At 34.1% G+C, this 18,256-nt stretch overlaps 1 pseudogene; it reads left to right on the plus strand.

The window, feature by feature from the left end:
• The first annotated feature begins 10,657 nt into the window (after nt 1-10,657).
• The window catches only part of LOC124233797 (sodium/potassium-transporting ATPase subunit beta-3-like), a 33,934-nt pseudogene continuing 26,335 nt past the window's right edge, over nt 10,658-18,256 (plus strand).

An 18,256-nucleotide genomic window follows, 5' to 3' on the forward strand; every position in this document is an offset into this window, starting at 1 on the left:
CTTTTGTCAATAACAAGAGACAGTAGTCACTAATTATACAAGTTGATTTGTCATAGGGATAGATTGTACTTCAAAGTAACAATGGGAATTTCAATTCTCTTCTTTTTGAAGCGGTGGAAAATTATCAATAAATTATAAGCACCATAACTGAATACATCTTGTATTTTGGCAAATTTAAGACAGCCTACTGAAAGATAGCTAGCTGTTTTATTTTTAAAGTTTTTATTTTTAAAGTTTTATTTTCCTTTTTATTGATATTCTTCAGAAACCAGGAGATCAATAAACAATGTAATCTGGGCAGTGAATACCATACAATTATTATAAGCTATTGCAGAAATACAGCTATGGAATTATAGGACACAAGAGACAAGCAAAGTTTTTAAAAATCCAAGTAGGGTGTTTATATCATAATAAATGTTCTAGAATGAACTTACCTTAGAGGTGGAAGGTAGATGATCTTCCTTTTTAAAAAGCCAGTAAAATGTTCTTTTTTTGGCTTTGTGTCCCATTATTTGTTATAACCATCTGGAATTCGAACACATTTCATCTCTGATTATTTTCAGAGGAATAATTATTTGATAGTATTTGTGCCCCTGAGATGTTTTAATGCTTAGATACATATGAAAAGTATTCTAATAAGCTATTGAAATTAACCTGCTCATAGCACTAATCATATTTTATTTGCCATTTGCAGGGAGTTATTATAAGTAAAGGAGTGAAAGCAGATTGAATTTTAGGAACTTATGTTTAAAATGTTTGAAATTTACAGTGAAAATGCAAAGTACTGTCACAACTATAACTTAATTTCTAACAAAGTAAGATAAACTGAAGTAAACACTTGAGAGTATATTATAGATTTTGACAGCATGTTAACTATGAATGCCTTCTGTCTTTCCAAATTGTTCACAGAAAAATAAACAATATTAAGGTCACTGGACCTTTCAAATCTCAAGTTCCTTGCAATTATAAACAAGCAAGTTACAATAAGCTTAAAATACAGATTTAAACAACTTCATTATGATATATCCAAAGTTTTACAACTTATTTGAAAAAGAACAGCACCTCATTATTTCTTACCAAATCCTATTTAGCATGAGGAGAAGAGACTGGGATCTTCAAATTAGTGTTAGAGAAATTACTTCTTGCTGCTCTATGTCTGCAGAATAAGCAAAAGCAAGGGAGGGGACCATATAACAGGTGATTTTATTCACTTAGTGATAACAACCTGGGCCAAATCAGTGGATGCGGGGATTAAAAGACAAAGGGAATTTGCAGGCTCTTTAGGGTACAGAATTGGACTGTTTGGACATAGAATTGACATGATGAATAGAATACTGAATACTTTGTGAGCTAATCAGAAAAAATTACTTTTAGAATGATAAACAAAATAAAATAATTGAAGCCAATTCTTTTCCAAATACTGTAAATATTCCTCAGACGACCAAATAGCAGAAGGGATAAAAAGAACGATGCTAAATTGCAAAATTAAAAATAAGTAAAAAGAAAGAATATTCCCACAAATTCAAGACACAGTGACAATCCCACTTCATAGGTTCTGCACAGTTATGTATGCAGTGGAACTACACTCTCAGAGCCCCAGCTGCTATTGCTATTAAAGTGACTACTGCTTCTGAGCCATATTTCTTATCATCTCAAGCACTGCAATATGCTCCCTTTTCCTGTTTCAGAATATTTGATGTTATTCCTACTTTCCCTTAGATCTTGTTCTTTCCCTCTGACAAAAAATTTTACTGAGTCAAACTTTCACCTTCTCCAAACCTCCTCTGGCTTTATTAATTCCTTTGCTAAAACCATCTGAGAACATTATTTTGCATACCGCACGCCTTCAAGCCGTTAATTGTTACTCTTTTTTTGGATGTTGTAGCTGAAAGAGCGGAAGTTGATACTACTATCCTTGAAGAACTAAAAAGCCCTAAGTCAGATATTCACATTTTAAAGAGTAGAAAACAATCTGGATTTTGGAAGAATAAAGATCATATCAGACTGAAAAAGAAAAAGCAGCCCTGCAGGTTTAGATGGGGAGGATAATTAGAGATAAAATGAGCTGCAAAGTTAACGTGAAACACAGCTTCTCACGAGGTCACGCGGTGGCTGTGGACTGCCATCACCAGTCCCTCCGAGGGATACTGCTTTTGTCTTTTAACCTATGGTGCCATGGATGTGCTTATTTTCAGCACAGCCCCCCATCCTTGGTTAATCTCCATTTCTAATCTGCCTCAGAAAGAAAAACTGATCCACCATCCATCCCGTTTCCCTTAGATCTTGCTCAAAATTCTTTGGTGGGAACCTAAACCTTAAAAAATACACTTACCTCTGACCATTTTCCACAGTTTATCTGAAGAGGGCTGCTACTACACTGAGTCGATTAACTTGATATTGTCGAATTATAGGCTTGTTCCTGTAATCATGGCATATGTGATGTGTATGTATTGCAATTCCTTATAAATAACTCCACTGGTCAGAACTGATTTATGTAGTGATATTGAATCTCTTTTCCTAAAGGCTGAAATGCACATGATTCTCTGCTTTGTGCTTTGGGGGATAAGAATATTTTAGTACATTTTATTAGATTTTTCTAGAAGTTGAAACAATTATACACAAAAATTAGGAAACTGTTGACAGTGTTTACAGAGTGTAAAACAAAACTTTATTTAATTTCTTGCTTAAATGTCTCAATATTAGAAAGGTAGATATTTTCACTTTTTTAAAAATTGAAAGGAAATCTTCTCTTGAATATTTCCTTGTCTCATATTTCTCACCATCGGAATGTTTTATCCAAGTTGACCCGAGTTGTGACCCAAGTTGAAGATATCTTGCATTGGAGAAAGTCACAAGTGTGCACAGACTCAACAATTTTTTTCTACTCATATAGCTTTTCTGAAAGGAAAAATAAAAGCAATAATGAAAACCAAAAGCAACACAGGAAAACATAATCTAGCTGACAGAGATACAGATGAGAATATCTCAAGAATGTTGAAGTAGAAACATAAATGGAGCTGCATTGAGAATTGAAAATACTGAATAGAAACGATGTTTGCAAAAACGGAAATATAAAACATGATCCTTAAAAAAAGACACATGTGGAAGTAAAATCTGTCAAATTCTGGGTTAATACAGTAACGACCAAAATAATTGGTTACCGATGAAGGAAAGGTTTGCTCATTTCCTCCTTTTTCTGAGAGTGGTGCCAGTCCTCCCAGTTTAAAATTGTGTCTGAATCATCAAGAAATATATTTTTAGGATATGTTTTCAAATTGTCACTAGCGAAAGTAAGGTAAAATGTAAAACTGCCTATAGTGATGGAAAAGCAACAATAAAACATAACCAGAAAGAAAAAAATAGGAAAGAAACCATTTTGCAGAAGATTTTTTTATAGAGAATAACTCAAGATAAGTGAGAACAGTACTATAGAAAAGAGATTGTACTCAGATTAGAGTCCATTCCAGTTTATTTAAAGTAGTCAATATCCTTTCTTCTGACAAGATTCCAAAAGCAGCTATACTTTTATGAAAGCAATGTACACTTAGGAGTCAAAAGTCATGCATAAAAATAATACGCACAATTAGACTCATCCTAGAATATGTCTATAGAAAATTCTTTTTTATTATATGTAAATAAAATATAAAAGAAATGGACAAGTTTTGCTATATAAGTAAAATATATCACAGTTGGAAAAATTCTTTACATCTAACATATCAGCTTTAAAAATAAACATAAATTAACTGTTTTAAAAGATAACAGTTTCCTATTGCATTAAATCAAATATGTAGGCTATTCACAAGAGATATACCTAAGTATAAAATAGAAATTCTAAAAACCAAAGATATCAGACAAGCACAAGTATTTAAAAAAAGAGCTTTCATAATAGCAAAATTAAAAAAATGAAATTCAAGGCAAAGTAATTCAATGAAGCATCAATAACTATTTTATTTTCATAAACATTACAATTTCAAGAAGAATTAAAATAAAAATTGATGCTTTAATACAAAAGAATCTAGTATTAAAGTATATGAAGAATAATTTTTGGAAATAAGCATATATTGGGAAAGATTTTAACAAATCCTATAAACAAACAAGGATAGAAGTCTAATTCTAAAATTGAGAACAACATTTATCTTGTGAGATGGAATTTTAATAAATGTTTACAAGCTATTAATAATGCTGGGGGAAGAATAGAGAGATTTGCATAAGAAACCAGGGTTAAAGTTGCTAGGTCTTTCCATCCAAGAATCAGAGATATAGAAACTCCATGTCAAAAGCCCAATGTAAGTAAAACAAAGCACCTAAAATGCTAGCACCAATGAAAAGACAAAGCCAATGGGCAGACTTTTGCCAAAGCAGAGATTTTCTAAGTCTGGAGTTAGTTTGATGCCAGAAACTGGGAACTGCTGTGTCCCAAACATGATTGTGACATAAGTACCAGTTGGGTAGCAGAGTGGGTGAATCTAAGAGCTGCATGTTGCCAATTTTAACCAAGCGAAATGTTGAGAGAAGGAGGAACATCCTCTCTTGCGTCCAGAAGAACCAGGGTAGGTTTTTGAGGTGCAGCTACTGACAGTGAGTGGTGCTCAGTTCATGGGTTCTGTTTGAGCTACAACTGAGCTCAGCAGTTGTGTTCAGGAAGTCCTATGGTTCAATCCAACAACCTTACTTGTAAAATGCGACACCTTGAGCAAGTTATTGCACCTCTCTGAATCATAGATCCCTTACCTACAAAATGGAAACAATGCTGTCTGCACAGTGTTGTTATAAAGCAAAGGCAAGATTTTCTTCTTCAGTTACTTAAAACAGCGTCTGGCATGACTATCTCTCTATTGCCAATCAAATTATTAAGTACAAAGAAACCTTCACAAAATTTCCACAACTCCTCTAAATTGTGCATAATATATTGACAGACAAAACAACAAAAAAGAAATTATTAAATTTTTATAAAGCTCTAAATATTCTAGTATATACACATTTAAAACTCTGCATAATAACTAAGTAAAAATGCAGTCAAAAGGACAAACATAATATTATGTTTAAATAAAAACAGTGCCAATACTCAAACAAAACTGAGACAGGAATCAGTCTAATGAGACAGGGCCATCAGCAAGACCCCTCGCCTAACAAGATAAGACCCTTAACCAATTGGAAAGCTAGAGAATCAGATATAGGCTGCCAAGATCCAGATTCTGCAGCCTCTGGTCTTTCCTGGGCTTATGCATGTGCCCTAGCATGCAGGAGTCCACTAAAGGTGACCCTGGCCCCATTAGAATAGTAAAAATGACACCCAAGGAGGAAGAGCTAGCATACTAATGATATATGTGTCACATGTAGTAGCATGCTACAGAAAGTACAGGCACAAGGAAACACCCTCCCCACACACACATGCTGTGACAAGGCACTCTTCCCAGACTTTGCCTAATAAAAGCTCCACAGTCCTGCTCCCTAATGAGCCGGTCATGGTCACCTGCCCTTTCCTTTCTGTACCGGCTCCCTTGTGCCTCTCATGTGCACAAGCTAATAACATTTCACTTTTCTGCTCCCACTTCTTGTCTCTTGATTCCCATCCTGGGGGACAAGAAGCCAATGTGCTAGTAACAAAACTATGGCCCAAACTTTGTGGGAGGCAAGTGCAGAGTCATATAATTTCATTATTTGACAATAACTGCTAGAAACATACTAATTCAAAATTCAATTGAAAAGGATGGAGTAGGATGGCCAGAAAATGCTGGATACCCAGTTTAATTTGAATTTCAGATAATTTTTTTCTTTTAGTATAAATATTGACCATCATTGTTTGTCTGAAATTAAAATTGAATTAGGCATTCTATATTTTTATTCGACATATCTGGCAACCTTAAAATAGACATCAGTGGAAATGAAAGAAAAAGAATAAGAAAGGGATTATAAAAATATACACGGGAATAAATATTCTAGAAATTAGGAGAATTATATAACTAAAATGCAAACAATGGTAAAACATTGTAAAAGCTCAAACTCCTCAATTTCTTTTAACAGAAAAGACAAATGTAAAATTGCATAAGAAAGCAGCAATAACTTAGAGGGAAAGAACACTGACATTACTGTGTAGATTTGCAAAATATTCCTGTGTTCTTCTCAAAACAAATTATTGGAAAGAACCTCATTGCCAATTTAAATCAGCCATGGTGAAATTAAAATCAAGGTTAAATTGCCATTGTAGAAACATGGTTAATGACAGAGAAAAATACCTATGCTGTCCTACCAGAAAGAAAGGCATTGCATAATAGGATAAACAAAAGAATCCTAATTGTGCCCGTAAGTACGTACTTGAATATATGCAAAGCAAACATATATGAATGATATTCAGTAAATTTCCTCTTAACTCACCCCGCTTCTACCAACTATTTAATCAATGTTTTAAAATTCCCTGTAAAATATATAGAAAAGCAGCTCATTCTAAATGTTCTAGGAGGGTAAGCTACACTCCAGTGAGCTAAGAAGCTGATGTGTTTGAATTTGCTCTGCAAAAATATTATTGTGAAAAATTGTTTCAATGACACATAAGTTAATATTTTAGAACATCCAACATGCCAGGATGCTAAAAAAGGCACTTTCTCAGGGAAATATCATACAAAATCTGGAAATCTGTCCTCAGTTGCTCTACAATTATTTTAAAGTTCTTACTCTACATTTGAGAAACTAAAACATGAACTCTTGTATGATGCGTTGTACCTATGATTTTAAAAAGAAAACCTATAAGAAGTGCCCATCCAGTGGATCCATACTCATAATAAAAGATAACCAATAAGATACCTCTCTAGATCACTTAGGGAATAATAGCTTGATTCTACCATGAAATGCTGAGTATTTTATCTTTATATTATGTGGTTTGGGGCAAGTTTTATTTATTTTTTTATATTTTCTGTTTTTAATATTTTTAATAATGAACATGTATTACTTTCCCCCCAACTGCAGAGATCTTAGGATACATGACCCCCTAACTGTATATATCATAGTTTAATAATAATTATTATAATAATGATAATAGAGCAACAGATTTTGCAGAAACCTAAGTTCATAAAATATGGGGGCTCTTCAAGGAAAAGAATTAAAATTAGAAATTAAATATTTCTAAATTTAATAAAATAAAACACATCACAAATTTTTAAAAGCTGCCAAATGTCACATATATATCTACAATTTAAAAAGCAGGAATAACAACTGCACTTCTATAATAAATATTTTCTTACAGGTTTTCTGTGCATATTCCTTGCCTCTTTAAATGACAACATTTTCTAGAGAAAGATGATTTAGTCTTTCCTCTAACATGGTTGACTGGAATCGGGATTTTATAATTTGTAGTTCTGAAAACTTTCTTTTAACCTCACAGCTCATTAGTACAATGTAAATTTTTTAGGATTATTGTAAAAGTTGGGGGAAATTCTACCAATTTTCATGCATGCTGTGAGACTTCAGGGAATTTCAGGTTGTCTTAGATTTATAAACCCTGGTACTTTTCTCACCAGGTGCTGAAGGCCGCATTTGTGCTGTGTGTTATGTGGCTCTGCTCCTTAGTGTCACAAGCCTAGTAAGTCATCAGAGAACTCGGTAGGCGTGTTCCTGAAAGCAGTGTCTACTCTGGGAGGACTAGCAGTAATTAACTAGGGTAGGCAGAAGTCTGAGATAAATTCCGAGATTTTAGCCCCTTGGTGTACATGTCCTGTGTAATCCCTCCTGCTGGAGTACGGGCAGAACCGTGAATATGATGGACAGCACTCTCATAATTTAGTTACACGGCAAAGATGAAGGGATTCTATAGACGTAATTAAGGTCCTAAATCAGCAGACTATGAGCTGATCAAGAATGATCGTTCTGGGTTGACCTGACCTAATTAGGTAAGCCCTAGAGAGACTGGCTCCTCCTGAAGGAAGAGATTCAGAGCATGAGGATGTGAGAAGGCCCATAGAGGGAGCCCCGTGGCAAGGCACCCAGGAGGCTCTAGACACAGAGCAACGCCTGGCTAACAGGGAAAGACAATGGAAGCCTCAGCCCTACAAAGGCAAGGAACTTAATTTTACCAAAAATGTTAAAAAAAGGACTCTGAGTTATAGGAAGGAATAAAGCCAAGCCAGCACACTGATTTATGCTTTGTGAAACTCCAGTGATAGGACCCAGCTCAGCATGCTCAGACTTCTGACTTACGTAAATTAGTAGATAAAAAATAAGTACGGCTTTAAGCCACTAAGTCTGTAGTAATTTGTTGTACAGCAATAGAAAACTAATATAACAATACATAGAAACAATGCAAAACCACACATGTATCTCTTAACCCTAAACCAATGTTTCCACCTCAGTTTCCCCTTAGGCTGATCTCAAAATGTCCATAGCGATTCCAATGTACTTAGCACAAGAAAAAGAATGATGGAGAGGCAACACCAATGGAATCTCGAGATTTAAACTACTTTAACTTTGTAAAACTTACAAAATATGTAAGAAAATGTGAGCATGTTGCCCAGGATGTTGGAAGGGGCCCATACACATGCAATACTAAAATATCTAAAACATAAGCTTCCCATATGTCAAGCACTAGGATAAACATTTTTGTGCTTTATCTCATTTAACAGTTAAACCTATGAATAAATAATAAGAATCAGAAGGCAAGTTATTTTACTACAGATCTTGTGATCCTACATTTAAGCCACGCTTGATTGCAATTACGTCAATTTCTCCACATTACTGACATATAAAAAGTGTTTAAAAAATAAGCATATCATGGCCAATATCAAGAAACCTGTATGAACAGTTTTAGGCTGACCCTAAGTTTGAACTTTACTGGTTATGATTAGATTCTATTTGTTTTTATATCTTAAAATTCAATAAATAAAATGTGCTCAAACAAATGCATTCATTGACCATTCAAGTCACAGTGTAATGGGTCCTGTGCTGGAGCAAGACCTGGACCTATGGAGGAAAAGGGATCCTTAAAACTATTTCCTGTTCTAGAAGGAAAGGCCATGGACCAGTACCTTGTGGACATCATGTGGGCGCAGCTTTAGAAAAGCAGTGTGGAGCAGTGTGGAACAAGTTCTCAGCAAAAGAGCGGTGTACATTTTCAACCCTGGAGTCTTCATTAGGACAATTTAATTTGTATTTGTGTTGCAAACAAAATCTAGATAAAAATAATAATTTATTGTCATGATAGGGTGGTGCCCTGAGCTTAAATGTGATTTTTCTCAGAAACCTTAGAACTTGAATTGAGAATGAGTTCAGAAAATTAACTTTAGAGCAAAAGAAAGGTAGAAATCCTCTCTCCTGCTGGGTAGACTGACGTCAAATGCCCGGCATTTCATTTTTCATACTGGGAACCGACATCATGTTCCTCAAAAGATAGCTGCCTGTCCATCTTTTCAATTCAGAACAAATTAAGACTTTGAAACAAGTCAAAGGAATTGAAGCTATCCTTTCCTTTTGAGAAAAAGAAACTAGATGGGATAGGGGAAACTGGGAGTTCAAGGAAACAGTACTTCTATGTGCAAAGTTCTTAAGAGAAAAACGCAAATAGGATACAATTGTTAGGAATTTTAAATAGGGAATTTAAAATCTTCAAAGCAATTAGAATTGTCAGAGAAGAAAGCAAAGACAATTATATGATATGGATAAAAGTGATAGAATCTTCCCATTTATTATTGAAAATTACATAGTTTAAATATTAAATGTTTCTATGTGATTTCGAATGGATTGATTAAAGACAAAAGCATCAGAACAACAATTTGCAAAAGACAGTAACTTTCGTAGAGATGATTTAATTGTAAAATCAATGAATTGTCTTTTGGATGATTTCTTATGTGACTGTGCCAATTAATTTATTTTCATGAAACATGTAATGGATGGTTTAATAAAAATATACGTAGAACACATACCTGAAGTTAAAACCAGGCAATATTCATTGTTTTGTCCTGATTTTTTAAAATCAATGTATTTCGCATAAATTTCTTATGCTCAGCATTGATTGGTAATTTCAAAGATCTTGTATCCCTATCCCTACATTCCTTCATCATGTAATTGTTAGGGCTCATTAGTGGCCGCCTCTTTGAAAGGAAACAGGTGCTCTCCAGTTCGCCACAGCACCGTACCCCTCCCAACTGCTTACCCACATAGCCTCTTCGGGCGTCTGAGTGTATTATGTTGCACACATGCAGGCACATAAATCATTTGGAGTTTATGATAAAAGTAGATATATCTTTGCTGCAATTTATATTTCTACAGTTTATAATAATGTAAATACGTTTAACAAATTCAGACTCTTTATATAAAAGTAGAATTTTAACTCACTTATAAGATGTTTTGCATACCCCTTAGCAGCTTATAAATATGTTAAAACTGAAAATCATGCAACTCAGTAAGCATTTAACACCTCCAATTAGTGCAGAGCCTGGTGCTGAGTTCTTTGATTTGACTCCTGATCTCCAGTAGCCTAATCCTTGTACCAGAGATATGTACATACGACTATGAAACAAAGCAGAAATTGAGAAAAAATACACAACATAATTATCAAATAGTGGTGTGGTTGAAAATTATAATTTTCTTCAGAGGAATTAGAGAAGACGTTGTTTATAAGGTGACACAATCTTTGTCTTGAAAAATGAGCAGGATTTTATCCATTGGAGATATGGAGAGGTAAGATAAAGACTGAGCACAAGAAAAAACGCATAAACTACCAAATACTTTGGAGAATGTGCTGTCTTTTAAGTAAAACAAAGAGATGTATCAGAAGGTAAAAAAAGCATAGATGGAGCCAGAAGCCAGAGAACATGACACCTAATTTTCATGGTGTATCAGTTAGAAAAGGTTAAATTATGTAGCAGTAATGAACAACCAAGTCCCAAATCTTAGTAGCTTAAAGAGTAATGGTTTACTTCTTGCTTATATGCATATCTTGGGTCACGATAGGCTTTGTTCTTGTCATAGTAATTCTGGAAAGCTACCTGCTGTAGCATCTGTCATCTAGATTTTTTCTGGTCACTGAGGAAAGAGGAAGGAACGTAGTGAAAACTTACTCTTAAAAGATTCCATCTGGAAGAAATGCTATCATTTTCCTTCCCAATTTATTAACCACACCAGGTCATATGACCATGTCTGATGTTGGGAGACAATTATTCATGAGTATCTCACATTTCTGCATGATGTGAGCTAAGGCATTCAAAGCTATGGTAAAGATGTTAGTATAAGAATATACTGCAGAATAGTAAAGTTAGGAGTAATGTTCAGTAAAGTTTAAAGATGAAAACATTTTGCTTCCAATTCTAGAGAAGATTAGTTTACCTTCCAGAGTAAAGATACAATCTCTCTCTCTCCTGAAGAAAAAATGAGTGCGTTACCAGCATCCCTGTATAAGGTCAAAGTCTCCTAAACCCAGAATTCCTCTTGGATAGTGCATTCCAATGCATGCGCAAATACTATCCAGCCCCCACCATATCACCGTGTATGGATTGGGACTTAGGAACAGACGCTATGATGTTACTTTGTCTATTAGTGCTTTTTCCATGAATAATAAGCTTTTTGTCTGACCCAGAGGCCTCAGATTTTCCGTCAGGGTGTAAATATAAAACTCTGACAGCTAACTTATCTTGCAAATAGAGTAAAATCTCAAAAACTTCAGTTTCTGAACTAACACAAATTTCATGTAGTCAGGGAAGTACAAGTTTAACATGCTCCTAGAAAGAGGAAATCTGGGAATAGCAGTAAACTGCTAGAATGACTCTGACACATGGTAACGAAACCAGGGCTGATTCCTTTGGTTTATTGGGTCCTCAGTATTTTATGGAAGGCATCCTGATTATAGTAAGCTTGTACTTACATTTAAAAGTGCAGTTAAACCCAAAAAGGAAGGGTCCTTAGGGGCTTTGAGCCCCAGTCCTTGGTGAATCATATTTATCACAAATACAAAAATGCAAATATTCAAAGAAAACTGGGAGACTTCTGTCACCTGTGATCTGACGTTCACCATTAGCATAAGAAACTGATAAACATAGCATCTATTCTGGGAGTAACGTTATTTAAGTCCCAGAGAAACATTCTTCCACATCTTTTTCCCTTGAAGCCGAGTGGCTTACATCTGAATGGCATGGACATGACTGGTCTCTGCTGCTGTATGTTGGAAACAAACACGGCTTTAGGGTATGGGAAGGACTTGTGGTGAGAGAGAGTGCTTATGTAAATGTCGTAGGCAGAATAATGGCCTGCCCAAAGTTTCCAGGGTCTAATTCCCAGGTTTTGTGAATATGTTACTTTACATGGCAAAAGGGATGTTGCATACGTAATTATGGTTAAGGACATTGAAACAGGGAGATTACACTGGATTATCCACGTGGAGCTGAACTAACCACAGGGGAACTTAAAAGCAGAGGATCTTCTCTGGCTGTGATCAAAGAGATTGAATACCTGTGGGAAAAAGATCAGAGAGATGCAACTCTGTTGCCTTTGAAGATGAAGGAGGGAGTCAGGACTCAAAGAATGTGGTGGCCTCTAGAATCTGGAAAAGGCAGAGAAATGGATTCTCCCCCAGAGGCTCCAGATGGAAGAAAGCCCTGCCCACACCCTTGAGTTCACCCTGGTTAGATGTGTGTTGACCTTCTGACCTACAGAACTACAAGATAATAAATCAGTTTTGTTTGAAGCCATCAAGTTTGCGCTACCTCTTAGAGAAGCAACAGAAAACAAATGGAGCATGAGAAAAGAGAGATGAATTAACTCTAGACTTGTGTGGACGCAACTGATCATTTATAACAAGTATCACTTCCTATTTGTGGTGAGCACGCATTTTATCGTTTTCTTACAGTTCCCATTTGTGGTTCGTAGTGCAGTACATCAAAGAATTGCACACGGTAGCTGAGGAGTATTTTGTGATATTAAAGAAACTATATTAACTTTAAATATCTTTTATAGGTCTAGATCTAATATCTAATTGTGATACTAATATTTTACATTGCCTACAAGATGTGTATTGAAACAGAACTTGAATATATTGTTAATATTTAGTACAATTTGCAGTAAAATAAACATTTTCACATTTATTAAAAAATTTTTGGTTAAAACTTTTATATTCTTCCATTATGATTTATATTCTACATTTGAAAATAGTAATACGGGACCTGCTTGGTGGCAGTGGTTAAGCTTGCACACTCTGCTTCCACGGGCTGGGGTTTGCCCATTCAGATCCTGGGTGCAGACCTATGCACCACTAATCAAGCCATGCAGTGGCAGGCATCCTACATATAAAATAGAGGAAGCTGGGCACAGATGTTAGCTCAGGGCCAGTCTTCCTCAAAAAAAAAGTAAAATAAAATAAAATAGTAATAGATTTTATATTTTAAAGATTAACTAAAATTATGTCTATATTTTACTTATACTTTGAAGAAAACATATTAAAATTCACTAATTGTTAATAAAATTAAATTCAATTTTCAATTTCAATGTTCTCAATAAAACACTAATTATGTTCCATACTTGACTATAACAACTAAATTATAAATTTTCTTGACATCGAGTCTAGGAAAATGAGCCTTATGGAATAAAATAAACTATTAGTTATGTATTTCTTTTCTTGTTAGTCATCTGAGTATTGCTGACCCATTAAGAATATACCAAGGCATGCACAAAAATAAATTCAATATTCTTTGGTATTTTGCCAAATTTTAATCATATATAAATAGCTTCATATATGTTTTTCATTTTTTTGCTTTATGAAAGCATAATTGTCACTTAAGATGATAGAAAGTGTTATATTTAGCAGCTTATTAGATTAATTTTTAACTTTGAAATGTAGAGACATATGTTAAATGGCCCTCCTTTTGCAGTCCTGCCCAGTCCTTGCGTATGTTAGAGTGGTGTCTACGTTAATGTCACCAAATTTGGGAGTAGTTTCCATGAACTACACAGGCATGACCTTGTTCACAGCTGTTCTTATTACTGTCATTTTAGGTTTTGTTTTGTTTTTTAATGTTGGCATTTTGTCTGTCAAGGTATTTTCCATTTCAAATAGGTTCAACAAGAAAACAGAATGAATTAGCATTTGAACTAAAGTTAAAACCTAATGGAGAAGAAATTAAATATATATAAAGTAAATATTTATTATTGAAAGAATGACCTCAATTCCATATTCCTTTCAAAGTAACAACTAAGTGCTTTATGGGAACTAGGAAATAAAAATCCTCACACATAGATAAATCTGTGTTAAAGTGTGTTATTGCAATACACTCAAACTCTGAATGTAAAAAAAAAATAAAGTTCATTGAGGAATTTATTTCTTTATATATAATATAGATTATATTATAATGTGATAAGAAAAACTATTTCTGTAAACCTAACAGATCTTTCAATAAATATGAAATAATTCTAAATAATATGAAATTATCAGCTCATAATTTACAGGATACTGTTTATTTTTGTTATTCTTTGGATGTTCATTAAATGATAAAGCATTTCACAATCAATGGCATGTTAGATTAGATGAAATATGATAAATCATAACTAAGGATGCTTATTCTAAGAATGCAAGGATGCTTCAGTGTAGGAAATTAATGCAATGCACTATTTTAATGAGTTAAAGAGAAAAGCTTGAAGAACATATTTTAAAAAAATGTAGAGGGGTTGGCCTAGTGGCACAGCGGTTAAGTTTGCACGTTCCACTTCAGCAGCCAGGGTTTGCTGGTTCAGACCCCGGTGTGGACCCACGCACCACTTGTCCCATGCTATGGTAGGCACCCCACATATAAAGTAGAGGGAGAGGGGCATGGATGTTAGCTCAGCACCAGTCTTCCTCAGCAAAAAAGAGGAGGATTGGCGGCAAATGTTAGCTCAGGGCTAATCTTCCTCAAAAAAAAAAAAAAGTAGAAAAGACATACGCAACATTCATCATACTTCCATTATTCAAACTTCCTAGCAAAATAGACACAAAAGGAAACTTCCGTAATTTTATGTAAAACATCTATTAAAAATATCACACTTATTGAAAAGTCCTACTTTCCAATAAGGAAAAAGTCATATTTGTTGGAAGCTGCATAGAATCTATCAATTATATCAAGAACAAGATCAGGAGGTCCACCAGCACCACTATTTTTCAACATTACTTGTTGAATTATATTATATAATTTTACCAATTATAGTAACCAGTATCAAAAGCAAAACGGAAAAATTATTTGTAAATAAATAAAAGTCACTTGTTTTCAATACACAATTGATGTCAAACTAAGATATGTAACATAGTAAGACTTGATTGACAATAGTAATCAAAACTATGCGGCAACTGAGAATGAACCAAATAAAATATACGAAAGGCCTATATTGAAAAAATGTAATCATCAATGAAGTGCTTAAGAGACCACGTGAATAAAAGCATAGATACTCTACTATTGGAACTTTCCAATAATGATATGACTTGTTAATCTATAAATGCAGTGCACTTCCATTCAAAACCCAAATGATTTTTATGAAACTAAATAAACTATTTCTAAAATCTATATATAAAAGTATAGGCTATGAATAATCAAGAAACATTTGAAGGACAGGATGAGAATAAATCTTGCATACACCACATCTTACTACAAAGCTATATCAAGACCATGTGATTGATATACAGATAGACAAATAGGCCAATGAAAGACAAAAAAAAGAAACGCTTAGAAGCAGCTCAATGCCAATATGAAAACATAATATATGGCAGAGATAATGTAGAGCAGTGGAAAATAAAATGTGTATCCACATCTCCCTATATATAACAATGATAAGTTCCAGGTAGGTTAGAAATTTAAGCGTTACAAGCAAACTATACAACTTTTACAAAACTAATGTTGAAGCTTTTTATTGATGTTCGGTAAAACACACCTGTTTTGTTTTTTTTAAAGATTGGCACCTGAGCTAACATCTATTGCCAATCTTTTTTTTTTCCTTCTTCTCCCCAAAGCCCCTAGTACATAGTTGTATATTCCAGTTGTAGGTCCTTCCAGTTGTGCTAAGAACACTCCTATTTTTAAGGAGAAAACCAAAGAGAGTAAATTTGAATGTAACAAAAGAAAGAAGTTGAATTCCTTAGAATTTGAATTTACAACACAGAAAAGAGTGCATAAAGTAAGAAGACAAGCTGAGAGTAGGTAAGTATAGACGCAATATACAGAAACCTCTGATCCAGAATGTTTATTTACAAATCCTAATTAACATAAGGAAAATTATTTTAAAAATGAGTGAATAATATGGAAAGGTGCTTTACTATAGAGGATATTTGAATCACCAATAAACCAATACTCTAGTTACTTACCGCTATGTAAGGAACCATCCAAGATTGAATGGGCTTATTTGGAAAGTTCTCCTTAGAATCTCTAAAGCCGTTTCAGTCAGAATGTGGTTGGGGCTAGAGTCATGATTTTCACTATCTAGCACTCAGGCTGGATGGCTAGAAAAGCTGAGGGCTAGTCAGGCATCTCTGCATACTGCCAAGAGGGTTAGGTTTCCTAATATCATATCCTAATATGCTGGACCTCTTATATTGTGGTTGACTTCCCCCAGAATGAGCATTCCAAAAGACATGAAGATTAAAATGCAAACCTGTGCCCCAAAATTGGCACAATGTCACTTCTGCCATATTCTGTTGGACACAGCAAATCATGAGCCTACCTCTTTTCTCGGGTGAGGACATACACCTCAACTCTTAGCGAGAGAAGCTTCAAAGAGTTCTTGGCCATCTTTGATCTTCCACAAACTTTGAAAATACTCTCAAACTACAAGTAGTCAAATAAATAAATTATAACCATGAGGAAATGACATTTATCCAACATCTTCTTGGCCAGAATGTTTAAACTCTGAAAATAGCAAGCATTGGTGGAGAGAGAAAAACTCATGCACTCCTGGGTAAGCGGACATGGGTAAAACTCTTCGGAGGGCAATATTTATAATATCTACTAAAGTTGAAAATGGTCAAACTCTCTGGCTCAGTAATTCCACTTCTATATGTATAATCTAGAGACATTTTCACAAATGCGCATCAGGATATTTGCACAAGAAGTTCATACTATTGTTCATTGTTCATAGTACGAAAAAATGTAGACTGCTGGATTGAGTCTCGCCCAGCAGAGGACAATGGGAAAGGGAAAAGAAACGGGGTCTCATTTGTAGCTGCTATATTTAATACTTAATTTCATTTCTTAAAAATCTGAAGTGAACATAGTATATGTTAAGATTTACTGAAGACTGGGACGTTTATAAATGAGTGTCCATCATATTAATATATTATTTTCAGAGAATAAAAATTGTTTCAAAAATTCAATAAAGAGCACCTGGAACAAATTTCAAGTTATACTGGATGCTGTAACTTAGAGCTCAGAAAGTATGTTGAAAGGGAGAAAAGATATTTACATATATTAATGTGGTTAAAGCAATTTTTATTTATTTGGGAAGTTTTCTTTGGTGAAGCTCTTAATTTGTGCATTAATTAAAAAGTGCGCCTGAAATACATCAGACAAGATAGAAAAAAGATAACTCATTCTTTGCTTTCTGCATATATATTACATACATATAATATTTTTCAAACATTAATGTATTCATACAAATTGAAAATGGACAGCTCTTTAAATTTCATTATCAAATCAGATAATGTATTCACATGAAATTAATAACTTGTCTTATTCATCCAATTTAATGTAAAGTCTATTTCTCATGTTAATTTCAAAGTGATACAATCATAAGCCACACCAAATATTATTTTAAAATATTTCTAGTTATAACACTCAAATAACTATTAGTATATAATTTTGCAGATATAAATCTGAAAAGTAGCCCAGATAACCCTATTCCTTAATATTTTCTAGAGATTTTCCTTTGGTTAGTAACTAGTAACTTTAAAATTGTGCCCTCTGTGCTTTAGGAATCCTGCATTCTCCAAGTCTCAGATAAATGTTTTATGCATGCGTGTCAATCATGACAACTGATTTGCATGTTTTACTGAATTTGTTGTCTACTTGATCTGTCATTTACTGAGAGTACTGTCTTAAAACCTCACAATATGATGGTAGACTTACTAATTCTAGTTAATTCATAATTAAATAAGTAATTATTATTAATTAATTATTCCTCCTGTAGTTCTGTTACCTTTTGTTTTATAGTCGAAGCTAGATTATTAGGGGAAACATACGTTGAGTTGTTATATCATCTTGATTAGTGAAACTTCTACCATTATGGAGTGCTGTTCCTTTTTTCTTGTCATGCTTTTCCTTCATGT

The sequence above is a fragment of the Equus quagga genome, unplaced genomic scaffold, assembly GCF_021613505.1.
Source record: "Equus quagga isolate Etosha38 unplaced genomic scaffold, UCLA_HA_Equagga_1.0 235_RagTag, whole genome shotgun sequence".
Classification (NCBI taxonomy): Eukaryota; Metazoa; Chordata; class Mammalia; order Perissodactyla; family Equidae; genus Equus; species Equus quagga.